The sequence below is a fragment of the Triturus cristatus genome, chromosome 8 (assembly GCF_964204655.1).
Source record: "Triturus cristatus chromosome 8, aTriCri1.1, whole genome shotgun sequence".
NCBI lineage: Eukaryota > Metazoa > Chordata > Amphibia > Caudata > Salamandridae > Triturus > Triturus cristatus.
The window spans coordinates 370,669,879-370,687,358 of NC_140591.1; the positions used below are offsets into that span (position 1 = coordinate 370,669,879).

Here is a 17,480-nt window from a genome sequence, read left to right on the forward strand (position 1 = left end):
GCGCAATTACGCATGAACCTCATCCCTTCCGGAATACAACCCGGAAGCACTACCGCACAACTTATATATGGATACCTGTGGTTTTGGTTTCGCTACCCCCGTGAAGGCGAAGAAATTCACCGTATCTGGCATTAGCCGAGACCTGAGGTAAGCGATATAACCACCACCACCATACTGCCAAGGTTGACTTAAAGTCTACTCGTCTCGTTAGTTATTTGTTGTTGATTCTCTTCCCTTTAGATTCCTTGGTATATAAACCTTTATCTTCGTTGAGATACCATTACGAATCTACCCGGTAAGAGATCATTAGATCACATTTGAGATCTCTACGACACTACTCCACTAGATTCACGTAGTGCATTTCTTAGTTCAAACATACCATGCCCACGTTTGAATCATGCTGAGTGGTTGGCAACTATATCTTGTTTCACATTTACTTTCACCTGCGTCGTATTCGACCGGTTATGAGCACTTTCCACTTTCGAATGTCGCTTTACCTTTAACAACCACACGATACTCGACTTAATCCGACCGTCTTTGCCATTTTTGCCGTTCTTGGACTTCAGTCATAATCACTCCTACTTTCATATGCATGATACGCCCAATACTTAACCCTTATCACCATAACATGATTTCATTATGTGACGGTCTAAATATCTCGACCTGTTAAATCACCTTCTCATTGCCAGTCTTGACTACTCCCTCACGCCCTATCCACCGCGCTTTCAACCGACTTACTAGCAAGATATACTAATTTTTATATCTTTTCTCCCAACAAACCATATTAATCATGACCCTGGTGCCCCTGATGCCGAAATCATACTGTAAATATACAACTGCCTTACTTCATCTTACTCTGTTTTGCTGTTTTTAATAATTCTATATCCTAAATCATAACGCTTGGCTATTATGTGTTAACTTTCCTCTTATACCTACTTTTACTCTCTTAAAACTTGTTCTTTTGTGAATGCGCGATTGCTCTGGCACTATTATCAAATCATTAATGACTCGTCTTTCATACGCACGCTCATTATATGCTGGTCTGATAATGATATTACTTGAAACACTGTTTCTCTCTCCTCGATGATCATGTGCCTGATTTTGACCTTTCTCTAATCCTGTTTTTCCAAAAATTGTAATGCTTGACAAACATATGTGTAATGCCAACTTTCTCTTGCTTTTGACTCGTCTTTCATACGCGCGCATCTCTTATGCTGGTCTATTTAATGACATTATATGCAACATTTCTCTCCTTTCTCGATGATCATGTGCTCTAATTTGATTTTTCTTTAATCCCGTTTTTCTACAATTGTAATGCTTGACAAACATATGTATAATGCCAACCTTCTCTTTTTTTTATCATTCTCTCTATTCTACCATCTATTATCTACCGTTACTCTTTGCCAACTTACCACGCACTCTATTTCCCACTACACTCATTCCTGATTGCATGGCCTTGTACTAACTACGGGTACGATATACTAACCTACGAACCAAAAAACGTAAACTTACTTACGATCAACACCCTGTGCACTTCTTCTGTCGTATATATGTCATCCAACATAATTTAACTGTTGTATATAACCTACTCCTTCCCACTTTCACCATATTTCTTTTTAACCTCACCTTCACCCTGTTCCAACATCCCCATTAAATCGTGACTCCTCACCCATATGCCTCCGTCATCTTTACATTAACCTGTATTCGACTATTTATCCACCCTCACCCAAATATTTCTTTCTTCACATATTCCCACCAATATGCGTTTGTAAATATACCTCTTCCATTTCTCAAACCTTTACTCTGTCCCTCTCTTCTCTTTTCCTCCTCTCTTCCTCTTACTAACCCCGCACTACTTATCTTCCACAATTCTCTGTGATATGTGCACATCACTAACTGAATCCTATATGAATTCGTTATGTTACATTATTTATGTACAGCCCTGAGGAAGCCCCAGGCCGGATGGCCTTGTAGAGGGCGAAACACGTGTTGGCTGTGCCATCTCTTTCTTTATTCACATTTACGAATAAAGTACGAATATACGAATAAACATCATCGGATCAACCTGCACTGATTTGGAAAAATTTTCCTCTGAAATATAAGATTTACCTCTCGCCCAGACACACCTTCAGAACTCTACTTTAAATTAGGGGGATAGGGGCCTCACCCCCTGTTATGGGCAAGAACCAGTACGAGAAGGATCCATGTTTATTATGTGGTTAGTAAGGGATTAGGACCTTTTTCCCCTCACTCCCATGAAACTGTCTAAAGTGCCACGTGGGTACATGCTGGTTAAAGTTCAACACCATCAGTGCGCATGGGTTAAACAGCACAGTGTTTGACTCCAAACACAAAATAAATCAGCCGGGCTGTCATGGAGCTGGACATATAGGTAATGTTCTAATCCCAACCCATGGTATCCTATGGACCGCCAGCCACTTGCGGTAAAATTACGTTTAGAATGTTACCACAGAGCAATATATGCTTGCACATATATTCTCACACATATAATATAATGCACCCTGCCTCAATCAAATAAAATCATGGAATATTTATTTAGCGCACGTATCACTCAAAAGTCTCATGGCGCTGGTGGATGACTCTGAGATTAAATAGATTTGGTGCAATTAGATGTCATACAGCCATGTCTTTAACTTCCTACGAAAACAGTTATGGTCATTTATGGTACGTAGATGAAGGGGCAGTTTGTTCCAGAACATCGGCTCAAGGAAGGAGAAAGATCTCCCTCTATTAGCAGTGGTACGAATTCTGGAAGATGTGAGGAGTGCTAGATTACTGGATCTCAAAGTTCTGCCAGGTTGATACCAGCTAAATTTATTGGCCCAAAAGCCTGTACCTTTCACGTACATATTCTTATGCGTTAAGCAAAGAATCTTAAAGCGTATTCGTTTCCTCACAGGCAGCCAGTGTTGAAGTTTCAGATTGGGTGCCGATGGGGATCTTGGTGGGAGATTGAGTACCAACCTCGCTGCAGTATTCTGCAGAACCTGCATCCTTGAAATAAGGTTATAATTTGTGGATGCCAGCATGGCGTTCCCGTAGTCTATACGGCTAATAATAAGTCCCTGGACTAGGGGTTTTCTCGCCTCCGTCGGAATTCATTTAAAAACTTTGCACAAGTTACGCATGATGCCAAAGCAGGAGCTAACTGTCTTATAAATGTGGTCTTTCATTGACAATTTATTGTCCATTTGAAAGCCAAGATTACGCGCCGTCTGTGTTGGAGTAGGACTGGGGCCAAGGCTTAAAGGCCAACAGTCATGTGACCAGTGCTCATAAGCCCTGCCAAAGAGCATATCTCGGTTTTTCCTCCATTTAGCTGCAGATGGTTGGTGCACATCCACTTATCAATGTGAGACATACAGTCCCTAAAATGAGATTTAGTTTCCATTGGATCAGGACCAAGAGTGATCAGAATCTGAGTTTCGTCGGCATACGACACGACATCAAAGCCATAAGATCTAATCCCTTTGGCTAAGGGGGTCACATAAAGGTTGTAGAGTGTCTGGCCTAAAATAGAGCCCTGTGGTACTCGCACCCTGACAGATCTACTACACGAGATGGTATTGCCCACCTGTAGTATCGTAGTACGATCGGTTAGATAGTTTTTGAGCCACTGTAAAGCCTTTCCCCTGACACCAATCTCCCAGAGCCGACGTTCAAGAATACTGTGGGAGATGGTGTCAAACGCTGCTGATAGATCTAGCAGGACGAGGATAGCTGACTGCCCCCTGTCCAATGCCAGTCTGATGTTGTCAGTTACTTTCAACAGAGCTATTTCAGTGCTGTGGGCTGCCCTGAAACCCACTTGTGAGGGGTCTAGCAGTCCCTGACTCTCAAGATGGACAACGCGCTGTTTATTGACCAGTGACTCGAGCATCTTACCTAAATGGGGGAGCAACGATATTGGACAATAATTGGAAAGAAGCTTCGGGTCTGCAGCAGGTTTTTTAGTATAGGCCTCACTCTAGCAGTATTCCATATTGTAGTAACTTCCGATTTTGACAATGACTTGTTAAATAAATCGGTGAGGCTGTCTAACAACCCTGGGGCTATGATTGGAAGACTCCTTGGTGGCAGGGGGTCTGTAGGAGAGCCGGATTTTACTTTTATATTAGCTTTGGTCACTTCTTCAGAACTACATTGGGTAAATTCTTCCAAAATGTGAGGATCAGAGGCAGTTATGGAAAGATTTTCCGGGGCATTGGTAGCAGCTAGTGGGGGAAAGGAATTATGAATTGCTATGATGGTATCATCAAAAAATTTGGAGAGGGAATCTATCCAGTCCTGAGAGGTAGAGGGTTGTGTCTGAACAGGTGGAGTAGAGAATTCTTTTAAAATATGGTAGAGCTCTTTGTTTGAGTTTGCTGCCTTCTCAATACGATTTAGGAGAAATCATTTTATTTTTTGTCTTATATTTTCCATTTATTTGTGGTGAACACCTTTATATGATTCACGGTCTATTGGGTCTTTAGTTTTTTTCCATTTCCGCTCTGCAGTCCTACAGGAGAGCTTTGCTGACTTTTATTGTTCCGTGAACCAAGGAGCGGATCGGGTTATAACTGTAACTCTAGTGAGAGGGGCAATTTTATCCAGTGCATTAGTTATTGTTCTTTCCATGGAAATTGTTCTTAGATCGATGTTATCATTTAGATTGGGTTGGGTTGGACTAAAGTGAGTAGTAAAGAGAGGTAAGGTGACTTTGAGCCAGGATCGTCGCCAAACTGATTCCTTCCTGGGGACCGTGTTGATGGTGTGGTCTAAAATAACAAAATTTTAATAGGCTGTGGTCTGACCATAATAATGGTAGAGGAGACTCAACCTTAATCTCTTTAGAGTTGGTTAACAGTAAGTCAAGCGTGTGACCCGCAATATGAGTGGGCCCGATTACCAATTGGATTAGTTCCAGAGTGCTAATGCTAGAAATTAACTGATCTGTGTCTGGGTCCTGTAATAATTCCGCATGGTAATTAAAATCTCCTAACAGAAGGAAATAATCTAATACATGTGGAGCAATTATCTCCAGTATCTTATATGGAAAGTCATTTTAGGGGCCAGGAGGTCTATATACAAAAGCTCCTCTCCATGTTCCTCCTGACAGAACCTCCATTTTAAAAACACATAGTTCCATTTTATTTGTGCTTATGGTTTCTAAAGAGGTGATGTTCACAACCGGAGTAGTGGCTATAAGCAGAACTGGGAGATAGGAGGACTGCCTTAGGGGTGACTGACATATATTGAATGTAGTAAGGTGACCCTGTCACACATGGTGCAGGAATGAACTTGAGCAGGCAAGCTGCTCATGCGGGGCTGACAAGGGAAACCTGCAGACTGGTTCAACTTGGGTCATTTAGGGTGGCATGATAAGTGCTGCAGCTCTGGTACCTCATTTATGTCCCTGCCCTGGGTACCACTGGTACCAATAACTAGGGCCTTACAGGAGTGTAAATGTAATTGCCAATGGGAATGAACCAATCCACATTTACAATTTAAGAGAAAGAGCAATGGGCCCAGCACACTCTCAGATCAATTACCACAGCATTCTAGGAGTACAAATGGGAGCAAATGGGTGCGTAGCAAGGGGGGTGGGGTGCGGTCCACCCCGGTTGGCATGAGTTTTGGGGTCGGCGGCCTCATCGTCGTCCCCACTGTTACATGAGTTTGCCGCCAGGGCGGCAAATGCAAGAATCATCTCCAGCACCTCCCCCTGCTCTTCAGCATGGCCGTCGTGGGGCTGCACAGGCAGGGACCGCCACAGGCGACAAAGTGCCTTGCTATGCCACTGGGGCAAAATATGGGGGGCCATCTGCATAGGGGTCCAGTTTACTACAATCCATATTTTAATTATTTTAATTAAATTACACTATTATTACATAAAATAGTACCCAAAATAACTTGAAATTTCATGACATTAAGGTGCCGATTCCGATCCTGGAAAAAACGGGTACGAACCGTCGGTCGGAGGGTTTTCTCCGTCCGACTCGTACCCGGTAAAAAAACATTACAAACATGGAAGTACGATTCGCACGGAAACACCATTTCCGTACGAATCGTAAAAAACACCGACCGACGAAAATATACATACAAATGTGATCCGGGAAAGCACCGACGTGATGTCGGGACGCAGTCAGCCTCCGTTTCACGAACAAGGAAGTACGATTCGAACCGACACCAGTCCGGACGGCAATATTTTTACGGCACCCAAAAAGTGCAGGGAAAGCGAAGTACGGCGCGATGCGAGCGGAATTGGGGGCCCGGTATGCGCCGAACCCCCCCCAGACCCCGCGGATGTACGTGCCGTACCCCCACCCGTGTATGTACGAGTCGAACCCCCACCCGTGTATGTACACCCGTGTATGTACGAGTCGAACCCCCACCCGTGTATGTACACCCGTGTATGTACGAGTCGTACCCCCACCCGTGCCACCCGTGTATGTACGAGTCGAACCCCCACCCGTGTATGTACACCCGTGTATGTACGAGTCGTACCCCCACCCATGTATGTACGAGTCGAACCCCCACCCGTGTATGTACACCCGTGTATGTACGAGTCGAACCCCCACCCGTGTATGTACACCCGTGTATGTACGAGTCGAACCCCCACCTGTGTATGTACACCCGTGTATGTACGAGTCGTACCCCCACCCGTGTATGTACGAGTCGAACCCCCACCCGTGTATGTACACCCGTGTATGTATGAGTCGAACCCCCACCCGTGTATGTACACCCGTGTATGTACGAGTCGAACCCCCACCTGTGTATGTACACCCGTGTATGTACGAGTCGTACCCCCACCCGTGTAACAACTCGTACATACACGGGTGTACATACACAGGTGGGGGTTCGACTCGTACATACACAGGTGTACATACACAGGTGGGGGTTCGACTCGTACATACACGGGGTCTGGGGGGGGGAGTTCGGCGCGTAGGCGGGCACATGTCTCCATGGTTGCTATTGCAGTTCGGTCCGTACGGTGTATTTTCCATACGGTTGTAAAATTGGACGGACGGGACGGATCGTACTTGCGCGGTCGGACTTCATTTTTCCGAATTGTAGGGTAAATCGTCCGAGGATGTGTCGGACACTTTTTCCGACCCAAAGACGTGTGGGGAAATTTTCGCAATGCGATTCGTATGGACTTTTTCCCATACGAATCGTACTTGGCAGTTTGTACGCTACTTGTACGATTTGCACGGTAAAAAGACCGGATACGAGTCGTACGGGGAAAATTTTTCCAGGATCCGAATTGGCACCTAACTGTTGGCAGAAGATTCATTTGAGGAAAAAAGGTTTCTGGGAAGACATTTGCGGCTCTAACCAGTTTCCCATAGACAAACAATTCACTACATTTGGCAATAACAAACTTCTCTAGATGTTGCGGATCTTTAAAAAAATCTCCTAGGCTTAATTCTGACTGATTCTTTCATCTTTGTGAGGGAGTTTGCCAGTTTGAGGAAGATTTTCTGAGTAAGTTTGCTGCAGAAAAGGAAGGACCATTTTATAATTTGGGTGCAGAGAAGAGTAATATAAGCCGATAAGTTAATGAAACAAAAAACAGTTTATGGGTTATCAGAAAGAGCTGTCTGTCTGCAGACATGGGCAGTACTTCAGTACTGCATCTAGGAACCCAAGACTAGGGGTATCAGGCTATATTTGTAGGTAATCTGGTCATTTACTTGCCAAAAAAAAGCCAATAAAAGGTATTAGCTTATAACAGCAAAATTCTTGCTTCTGCCAAATCAGCACAAAAAGTTTTCAAGCATTTTCAAGCAAAGTAAGGGTTTGTGGAAAGCAGGGCATAAGCCCTAAAAAAAAGACCTGGGGGGGGGTCTAACCAAGTTAGGCAGTACGCAAGTGACATCATGGCTCAAGGCATTACATTGCATGACATCATGGTGCGTGACATCGCACATGGCATCACAGGAAGTGGCATCACAGCCCATGACCTCACAAGAAATGCCCTCGGATCTTAGGACCTCACTCAATTGTTTAGCTGGCTGATCATGAGTACATTTGAGAGCATTACAATATTTATCACATTAGATTGTGTGTCAGGTTGTGCCAAAAAGGTGACGCAACCCAGAGGCAAAATATGGGCCTCAAAATATACATTTATTTTTTAAAACCCTGCCACAAAGAAATTGGCAACAAGGAGACACAAGGCAGTAAATCTGTCCTGCTTAATTGGTTGTTATGGCTCCATTTTAAAATATCTGATGGGTTAAGGCATCTGCTGCAGAAAAGTTTGTGCACCAACTAAATCTCAGGGATTAATAATTATAGTAAAATAACTCTAGAGGTTAATGTATGCTGGAGAGATCTGTTTTGTCTGGTCCCAGTTTTGAATAAAAGTAGCAAAGAGGGTGAATATGGCTTCTGCAAAGCACATTATGTAACAAGCAGATGACAGATTTTTTTTATGTAAATGGGTAAGTGCCTAACTGCTTTTAACACAAAGATCATTTTGTTACTTGCAGTTCATAAATTGGAATCCAAATATAGCACAATATAACATGTGGCTCTTACAGCTTGTAACCCTCACTGTCTTATGTAACACATCCTGTACATTTATTAGCATGCTTAATGTATCGCCAATGTATAATGTGTACCTGTGATGTGCTCTGACACACTGCATTGGGATGAGTAGTGCTATAAAATAATTAAAACAAAATAGTGGTATTTAAATTATTGAGTAAATACTGAGAGAGACCTACACATATGACATTCTGACAGTACATGTATATCTCTTATATACATTGACTGAACACAGTTTCAAAAGCATGCCTCTCTTAAGCACCTGTGAAGTGATAAGCTGCGAGCCTTTGTTCCCTCCTGCCATTGCATTTCGATGCTAGACTCCCAACAGCTCCAAACCAGGATTCCCACGTGTACCCTCGACTTGTGCCCTGGTGGAAACTATGACAAATGTAAGGTTTTGAAACTGCACAGTGGGATTGTAAGTAAGAACATTTTTCACACTGCAGTGCGCGACGTTCAGCATCCAGCGAACGAACAACTCACGTCAGACATCTAATCACGAACTCGTTTCCGCCCGCGTGCTGCAACTTGCTGGCGGGCACTCACCAGCCACGAGCATGCGACCCTCGCTCGCAGTCGTCGGCGTCAGCCTGCGTCATTGTAAACCTTGCAAATACCTTTCCTTCCTCTTGAATGCTGCCCACGTTGTCAGCCACATAAATGCACAGTGAAGAGCCCCGCTCCGTCACGGTAGTCTGTTTTTAATCACACTGCGCTGGCAGACGGTGGGTTGACTCAGCCCCAGCGCACACGGTTCGCAAACCGGCGGCATTGTTTGTCATCAGCCATAAGCCAATCGAGGGGATTTGCGTTCGCGTAATGCTGCAGGGATGAGGAAACTCCTGGCTAATTTAGGGGCTAATTACTAAAAATCCGTTAAAAAAACAACGAGGAAAATGAACGGGAATTATATTATTGCTGTGAGTATGACGAGAATCGGAATAATGACGCGAGTGAAACGACTGTGGTACTACTGTAAAAAAAAAAATCATGCTTAAGTGCAGAAAAAGCTACTGCAAAACGTCACATCCGCATTTTTGGCAGATGTCCAAGCAAGCCTACACAACTAATACCACAAAAAAATTAATTATTGGAGTATTACTTAAATATATTACCGGCGACTAGCAGGTGACGAACTCTTGATAAAATCAGTACTTTCCAGAGAGAAAAGTGAGAGAGGGCGGCATCCCGGGCCTCTGTCAGCAGACTGTCCCTGACGCGCACCTTGGCGCTGAGACCAGGTACTGAGGAGGAGGGGTGGGGGGTTGTACACCGGCTGCTCTGGGGTCGCTGGAGGTGCCCAGCAGAGTAGTTGATTGTCCTGAGCCCGCGCGGCTCTGATGAGTCTGACTCCGGGTGCTCGTGGGCTGCACCCCCGTCCCTCAGCTCCATCCCTTGCTGGGGGCGGAGAGTCCAGGCGAGACAGGTGTATCCCGGGTCCGTGATACAGCGAGCCGGGGGCAGCGTGGGCGGCAGAGGGCGCTGCAGTAATGCCGCCTGCTCTCGCTCGCTCCTCCGCCCTCTCACGCCTCCCGTGCCTCGGGATCTGGGAAGCTGCACTAGACCCCTGCCTTGTTAGTTATTGGCTGCAGTCTGAGGGGTAGCAAGGACCGCGGGAGAAGCCGCATTGCCGTCTGCGAGCAGAAGGGACGGCGCGCGGACTGCGGTTACCCAGACTCAGGTACAGTGCAGATACCTGCTCTTCCCTTGCAAACCTTCCACACTGCCGCTCCCGAGAGATGGGGGGTCAGTTTATTCTGGTGTTCATAGATGTACAAGGCGGGATGTACTGTAATACTGCGGCACAAGGCTGAAGCCTCCTTGCCACATTCCTGCAGTTAATGACCCTAATGTTTGCCTTTCTGTCACAACAAAGCCACGGGCTGGCGCCGTGCGTCCGCCCTCCACACACCCACCCTCTGCCTTCACCTGCCTTAAGGGTGCCTGCACTTTGCAACAGTGGCTTGCCTTGGCGTATTGGTCTGCACTTTCCCGAAGTTGCACCTAGGAGCGGTGAAGAGTAGTCGTGATGGGGTTGATATCCCGAAGCGGTCCCTGGTGTGTCTCGGGTGGTTGCATGCGCGGGAGTGAGTAGTGAGGTGCAGTGGGCAGAGGTTGCATTCATGGAAGAGGGAGCAGTTTGTGTTTGTATGGACGTGGGGGTGGTGCACGTTTAAGAATGAGTTCCTTGAATTGGTGGTGTGCACTGTTCGGAGGTTGTTTTCATGGATGAGCTCGCGTGCACTGCTGGGAGTTTACATTTCTGGAAATATTAGTGGTATGTATACTGTTGGCTGTTAAGGTTGTTTTCTGGAGTCTGTGGGTGTAGTTCTCATGGAACTTTCCCTGGAAGTGATGGTGAGCACTGCTCAAAGATTGTTTGTCTAATGAGGGATATATGTACATTGTCCAGAAGCTACTTCTTTGGATGGTGTGAGGTCCATTGTTCAAAAGTTGTGTTTCTTGAAGTGTTGCGTGCACTGCTCGGAGGCCGCTTTTCCGAGGTCGTGAGGTGCACCTTAAAGAGTTGTGTATATTGAAGTGTTGTGTGCTCTGCTCGGAGGTTGCTTCTCAGGAGGGCACGTGGTGCACCCTAAAGTGCTGTGTTTACTTGAATTGTTGTGTGCACTGCTCGGAAACTGCTTCTATGGCGTGCGTGGGGTGCACCTTAAAGTGTTGTGTTTCTCGAGTTGTTGTGTGCACAGCTCGGAGGTTGCGTCTCTGGAGGGCGTAGGGTGCACCTAAAATGTTGTGTCTCATGAGGTGTTGTGTGTGCACTGCTCTGAGAGTGCCTCTCTGGAGGGCATGGGGTGCATCTTTAAGTGCTGTTTCCCTTGAGGTGCTATGTGCAATGCGCAGAGGTTGCTTCTCTGAAGGGCGTGGGGTGCACCTTAAAGTGTGCCTCTTGAAGTGTCATGTGCACGCTCAAGGGTTGCTTGTGTGGAGGGTGTGCGGGTGAATACTCAAGTGCTGTATATATTGAAAAATTGCATATACAGCTTAGAGGCTGCTCCTCTGAAGGATGTGCGGTGCACTATTCAAGTGCGGTGTCTCTGGAGGTGTGTGCTCTTCTTTGGAGGGTGTGGGTGCACTGTCCAAGAGCTGTATCTTTTGAAGTGTTACGTGCACTGCTCAGAGGTTGCTTCTCTGAAGGATGGTCGGTGGACTATTCAAAAGCTGTGTCTCTGGAAGTGTGTGCACTTCTCTGGAGGGTGCGGGGTGCACTGGTCATGGCTGTATCTCGAAGTGTTACGTGCACTGTTCAGAGGTTGCTTCTCTGAAGGAGCTGCAATGCAGTATTCAAGAGCTGTGCCTCCGGAGGTGTGTGCACTTCTCTGGAGGGTGTGGGGTGCACTGTTCAAGAAGAGCTGTATCCCTTGAAGTGTTATGTGCACTGCTCAGAGGTTGCTTCTCTGAAGGGTGTGTGTGCACTATTCAAAAGCAGTGTCTCTGAAGTGTGTACTCTTCTCTGGAGGGTGTGGGGTGGTACTGTTCGAGAGCTGTATCTCTTGAAGTGTTACATGCACTGCTCAGAGGTTGCTTCTCTGAAGGATGTGCAGTGAACTATTAAATCCAGTATTCAAAAGCTGTATCTCTGGAGGCGGGTGCACTGCTCAGAGGTTGCTTCTTTTGAGGGTGTGGAGGGCACTGTTCGAGAGCTGTATCTCTTGAAGTGTTATCTGCACTGCTCAGAGGTTGCTTTTCTGAAGGATGTGCAGTGCACTATTCAAGTGCGGTGTCTCTAGAGATGGGTGCACTGCTCAGAGGTTGCTTCTCTGGAGGGTGTGGAGTGCACTGTTCAAGTGATGTATCTCTTAAAATGTTATGTGCACTGCTGACAGGTTGCTTCTCTGGAGGGTGTGTGGTGCTCCTACAAGTGTTGTGTCGCTTGAGGTGTTGTGTGCACTGCTCAGAGGTTGCTTCTCTGAAGGATGTGTGGTGCACTATTCAAGTGCGGTGTCTCTGAAGGTGGGTGCACTGCTCAGAGGTTGCTTCTCTGGAGGGTGTGGAGTGCACTATTCAAGTGCGGTGTCTCTGGAGGTGGGTGCAATGCTCAGAGGTTGCTTCTCTGAAGGATGTGTGGTGCACTATTCAAGTGCGGTGTCTCTGAAGGTGGGTGCACTGCTCAGAGGTTGCTTCTCTGGAGGGTGTGGAGTGCACTATTCAAGTGCGGTGTCTCTAGAGGTGGGTGCACTGCTCAGAGGTTGCTTCTCTGAAGGATGTGTGGTGCACTATTCAAGTGCGGTGTCTCTGAAGGTGGGTGCACTGCTCAGAGGTTGCTTCTCTGAAGGATGTGTGGTGCACTATTCAAGTGCGGTGTCTCTGGAGGTGGGTGCACTGCTCAGAGGTTGCTTCTCTGAAGGGTGTGGAGTGCACTGTTCAAGTGATGTATCTCTTAAAATGTTATGTGCACTGCTGACAGGTTGCTTCTCTGGAGGGTGTGTGGTGCTCCTAAAAGTGTTGTGTCGCTTGAGGTGTTGTGTGCACTGCTCAGAGGTTGCTTCTCTGAAGAATGTGCAGTGCACTATTCAAGTGTTATGTCTCTGGAGGTGGGTGCACTGCTCAGAGGTTGCTTCTCTGGAGGGTGTGGAGTGCACTATTCAAGTGCGGTGTCTCTAGAGATGGGTGCACTGCTCAGAGGTTGCTTCTCTGGAGGGTGTGGAGTGCACTGTTCAAGTGATGTATCTCTTAAAATGTTATGTGCACTGCTGACAGGTTGCTTCTCTGGAGGGTGTGTGGTGCTCCTAAAAGTGTTGTGTCGCTTGAGGTGTTGTGTGCACTGCTCAGAGGTTGCTTCTCTGAAGGATGTGCAGTGTACTATTCAAGTGCGGTGTCTCTAGAGGTGGGTGCACTGCTCAGAGGTTGCTTCTCTGGAGGGTGTGGAGGGCACTGTTCAAGTGATGTATCTCTTGAAGTGTTACCTGCACTGCTCAGAGGTTACTTCTCTGAAGGATGTGTGGTGCACTATTCAAGTGCGGTGTCTCTGGAGGTGGGTGCACTGCTCAGATGTTGCTTCTCTGGAGGGTGTGGAGTGCACTGTTCAAGTGATGTATCTCTTAAAATGTTATGTGCACTGTTGACAGGTTGCTTCTCTGGAGGGTGTGTGGTCCTCCTAAAAGTGTTGTGTCGCTTGAGGTGTTGTGTGCACTGCTCAGAGGTTGCTTCTCTGATGGATGTGCAGTGCACTATTCAAAGTGCAGTGTCTCTGGAGGTGGGTGCACTGCTCAGAGGTTGCTTCTCTGGAGGGCGAGTGGTGCTCCTAAAAGTGTTGTGTCGCTTGAGGTGTTGTGTGCACTGCTCAGAGGTTGCTTCTCTGAAGGATGTGCAGTGCACTATTCAAAGTGCGGTGTCTCTGGAGGTGGGTGCACTGCTCAGAGGTTGCTTCTCTGGAGGGCGAGTGGTGCTCCTAAAAGTGTTGTGTCGCTTGAGGTGTTGTGTGCACTGCTCAGAGGTTGCTTCTCTGAAGGATGTGCAGTGCACTATTCAAAGTGAGGTGTCTCTGGAGGTGGGTGCACTGCTCAGAGTTTGCTTCTCTGGAGGGCGAGTGGTGCTCCTAAAAGTGTTGTGTCGCTTGAGGTGTTGTGTGCACTCCCCAGAGGTTGCTTCTCAGGAGAGCGTGGGATGCCCCTTAAAGTGGTGTGTCTCTTGAAGTGTGTCCACGGTCAGAGGTTGTTTAAATTGAGGATGTGAGGTGCACTATTCAAGAACTCTATATCTTGAAATGCTACCTACACAGTTCAGAGGTTTCTGCTCTGAAGGGTATGGGGTGCACTGTTCAAGAGATGTGTCTGTGGAGGTGGGTGCACTTCTCGGAGGTTGCTCCTCTGGGGTCTGTGCTGTGGGGTGCACTTTTCTAGAGCTGTGTCTTTTGAAGTGTTAGGTGCACTGCCCAGAAGATTATTCTCTGGAAGGCGCGGGACGTGCCTTAAAGTGTTGTGTCTCTTGGGGTGTTCTGTGCACTGCTCTGAGGTTACTTCTCAGGAACTGGCGGGATGCTGTTCCAAAGCTGCTTGTCTACAAGTGGCAGGATGACACTGCTCAGAGCTTGCATCTGTGGTATTTGTGAGGTGTGCACTGGTATTTTAGTAGTCGGTGCAGTTTCTTGAGGTTGCTTCTTTGCAAGGAGTAGAGAGCACAGAGGAGGATTTACTGAAAATGATGTGGTGCATTGTTAGTAAGGGGACGTGCCAGTGAGCACTTTGCCAACGTTGATTTCTCTGATATGTCTGTGTAATCATTTTACGTTTAGGATACTCCTCACCCTTCCTCCTTCACACTCCTCCTGCTCCCGTCTGGTGCTCAGCCGCCTTAATCCTGCTGATGGTGCTCGGTGTCTTGGTGTCATTTCCCCTCACTGCCTCCTTCCCTGCCCATTCCTAGTCCAAGTCTCTTATTCATTTCCTGTTAGATTTGCTCATAGAGATGTGTTTGCATTGAATATATTATCCACATGTGGCATCGATTCTTGTTTAATTCTGCCTCTCTGTAAGCATACTGCTAAGAATGTGAGGAGGAAGGGGAGGGATCAGTGCAACGAAGGGCACCGGTGGATCAGAACGTTCACCCAAGACCTCCCTTAAATACGCCTTGCAAGTTTGTCTTCATGTGGGGAGAAATACATTGTTGTTTGCTTCTGTGGGAGAGTAGAAATAAAGGAGAGACTAGATTTCACTCCTAGAGAAAAGAGCCTATACCCAGTCTCTCCGGAAGTGGACAATGAATATGTTATGCATATCCCAACGCACCCTGCGTACTTTGTTGCCTGTGCTTACTATAAGTAAAATGCAAGTTCCCTTTGGAACAAATCTAGATAACATATACCATGTACGTGAACACAAAACAGATAACAAGTTTAAAACCTCAAACTATTGGGTTGAAGTCTATCAACTGTGATGAGCATTTAAATTAAATTCTAACACATGAACTAAAGCGTTTACAAATATTCCTTTAATTAAAATCACATAAAAATCAATGAATTATACAAAAAGTTCCTTAATCCATATCATACATTTAAAAAAATCACTTTGACATATGTGACAGCAACATCAACTAATCTTCAAACCATTAGTATGGTCTGTCCTGCAATTATTCAGTTGCTCCATAGAAATAAAACAGTGAGAAAATCTGTTTTAGAATGTTGGCCAGCATGCCGAGGGGCACTTCCCTCTACCCTGTCTCACAAGAAACAAGATGCCTGCTGAATACCTCAGGTTGTTTCCATCTCAAAAAATGTATTGCACCCTGATGAGAACTGGCACTTGGAATGAGGGGGCGTGAAGGGGACTACGGACACTGTACACGTGGCCAGGACTTTGTCTCTTCAAATTAAGGCCATCTCGGATACCAGAGAGACGTCACAGTAATTTTAAGGATAGCTGTAGAGACAATGAGTTTCCCTCCTCAAGAGAGCCCAGTGCCCCCTTTATTTGCCCTCTGTGGAAGAGCTGGCCTGTCAGTACCTCCTATGGACCGCAGTCTAATAGTCAGCGGTGCTGCCCATGCCATCACGGCCATGGTTGACTGGCGCCTCACACTCTCCAACCATCCGTGGATATTTGCAGCGTCACCCCACTGCCTGGACTTTCTGGGAGCCAAACTAGACGTGGCGTTGTAATAACCTCCTAGAAGAACGCGCACTGCGTAAATTGTTTTCACTAATTGCAAATGTCTTCTTTGCCCTCCCTGGCATACAAGCAATTATGGGAAGACTGAAAAACAAAGTCGTGTATTCTGACATTGTCCTTTTGGAGATGTGTAGAATGTTTAAATAGACAACCCAGGCGCCAAGAAACCTGCACACACCCCAGCAATTCCACCTCGCCACTCTGAGGGATCCTGGAGAAATTACTCCTTTAGTCTTTTCGTCATTTTACTTCTCTGACTAAAACTGGAATGTTTAGAAATTAGCTAAATGTCAGTCAAGTGCGAACATTAGCAAAATCGGACGAATTTGCGACGTCAACTTCACTTTCATCGCTCGTGTTTTATTTTTTAAGGGAAATAAATGACATACACGCAATATTCACTATTTTTAGACCCATCATCCACGTTTATCGGGTAAAACGATGCATGTGTGCGTTGGGTGCTTTAGATTCACTGCTGAGACATTCATTACCATAGACTTTTCTCTTCAGTGTTCATTGAAAAGGCTCCAGACCGTTGACAGCACTAGAGGGAACTCTAAATGCAAATTCCTTCTCAACGAAAACAAAACTGAACCTTTGTAAAATAAATGCAAATTCTTCTTCCTAGGGGTTCTTACTATAGATTATAATCACAGTTTAGACCTGGCCATATGCAAATAAGTCTTGACCCTGTGCCTCATGTGAACAGTCCAGCCCAAACTGCCAAGCCAGGTCTTAGGTCCAGATCTCTGTACTGGGGTGAATGCATGACATGGTTCTGCAATCTGTTCATCAATTGTTCTTTTTGCATTTGTAACCCCGAGTGTGAGGGTACGCCCAGACGTGGGTTCTGTGCTCTCCATGCAACTGGAATCAAGCTATCCTGGCTGAAGAGGGGTGAAACCCCGAAACTGGTCCTAGGTTGCTTGTTTCCAGTTCAGGGAGGACCTGGCCTGGCAGTTCGGGCTGGACTGTTCCCATTAGGCGCAGGGTCAAGGCTAATTTGCATATGGCTGGGTCCAAACTGGAATGGCATGGTGAGCAAAAAAACGATGGATTTAGGCCCAGATCTCTGTACTGGGGTGAATGTATGACATGGTTCTGCATTCTGTCCATCAATTATTCTTTTTGCAAAGTACATGCAGAAGCAAATTATGCGCAACCTGCAGGTCGTGGGGTGGGTTTGGGCATCTTGACTCAGCCTTTTTACCATTGTTGTGTTAGTTAAATGAGTAGCAGGAACGCCTCTTGCGTACACAGCTGCACAACTGTGGTAACAAGGGCAGTATAGAA

The 17,480-nt window shown here is 46.3% G+C and overlaps 1 protein-coding gene across 3 annotated transcripts in view; it reads left to right on the forward strand.

Annotated features, from left to right (window-relative positions):
- The first annotated feature begins 9,949 nt into the window (after window positions 1–9,949).
- Window positions 9,950–17,480, forward strand: part of SERTM1 (serine rich and transmembrane domain containing 1) — a 352,071-nt gene continuing 344,540 nt past the window's right edge. For all 3 annotated transcript variants that reach the window (XM_085621721.1, XM_085621720.1, XM_085621723.1), the window contains exon 1: window positions 9,950–10,243. The gene's annotated coding sequence lies outside the window, so the exon portion shown is untranslated. The remainder of the gene's footprint in view (window positions 10,244–17,480) is intronic.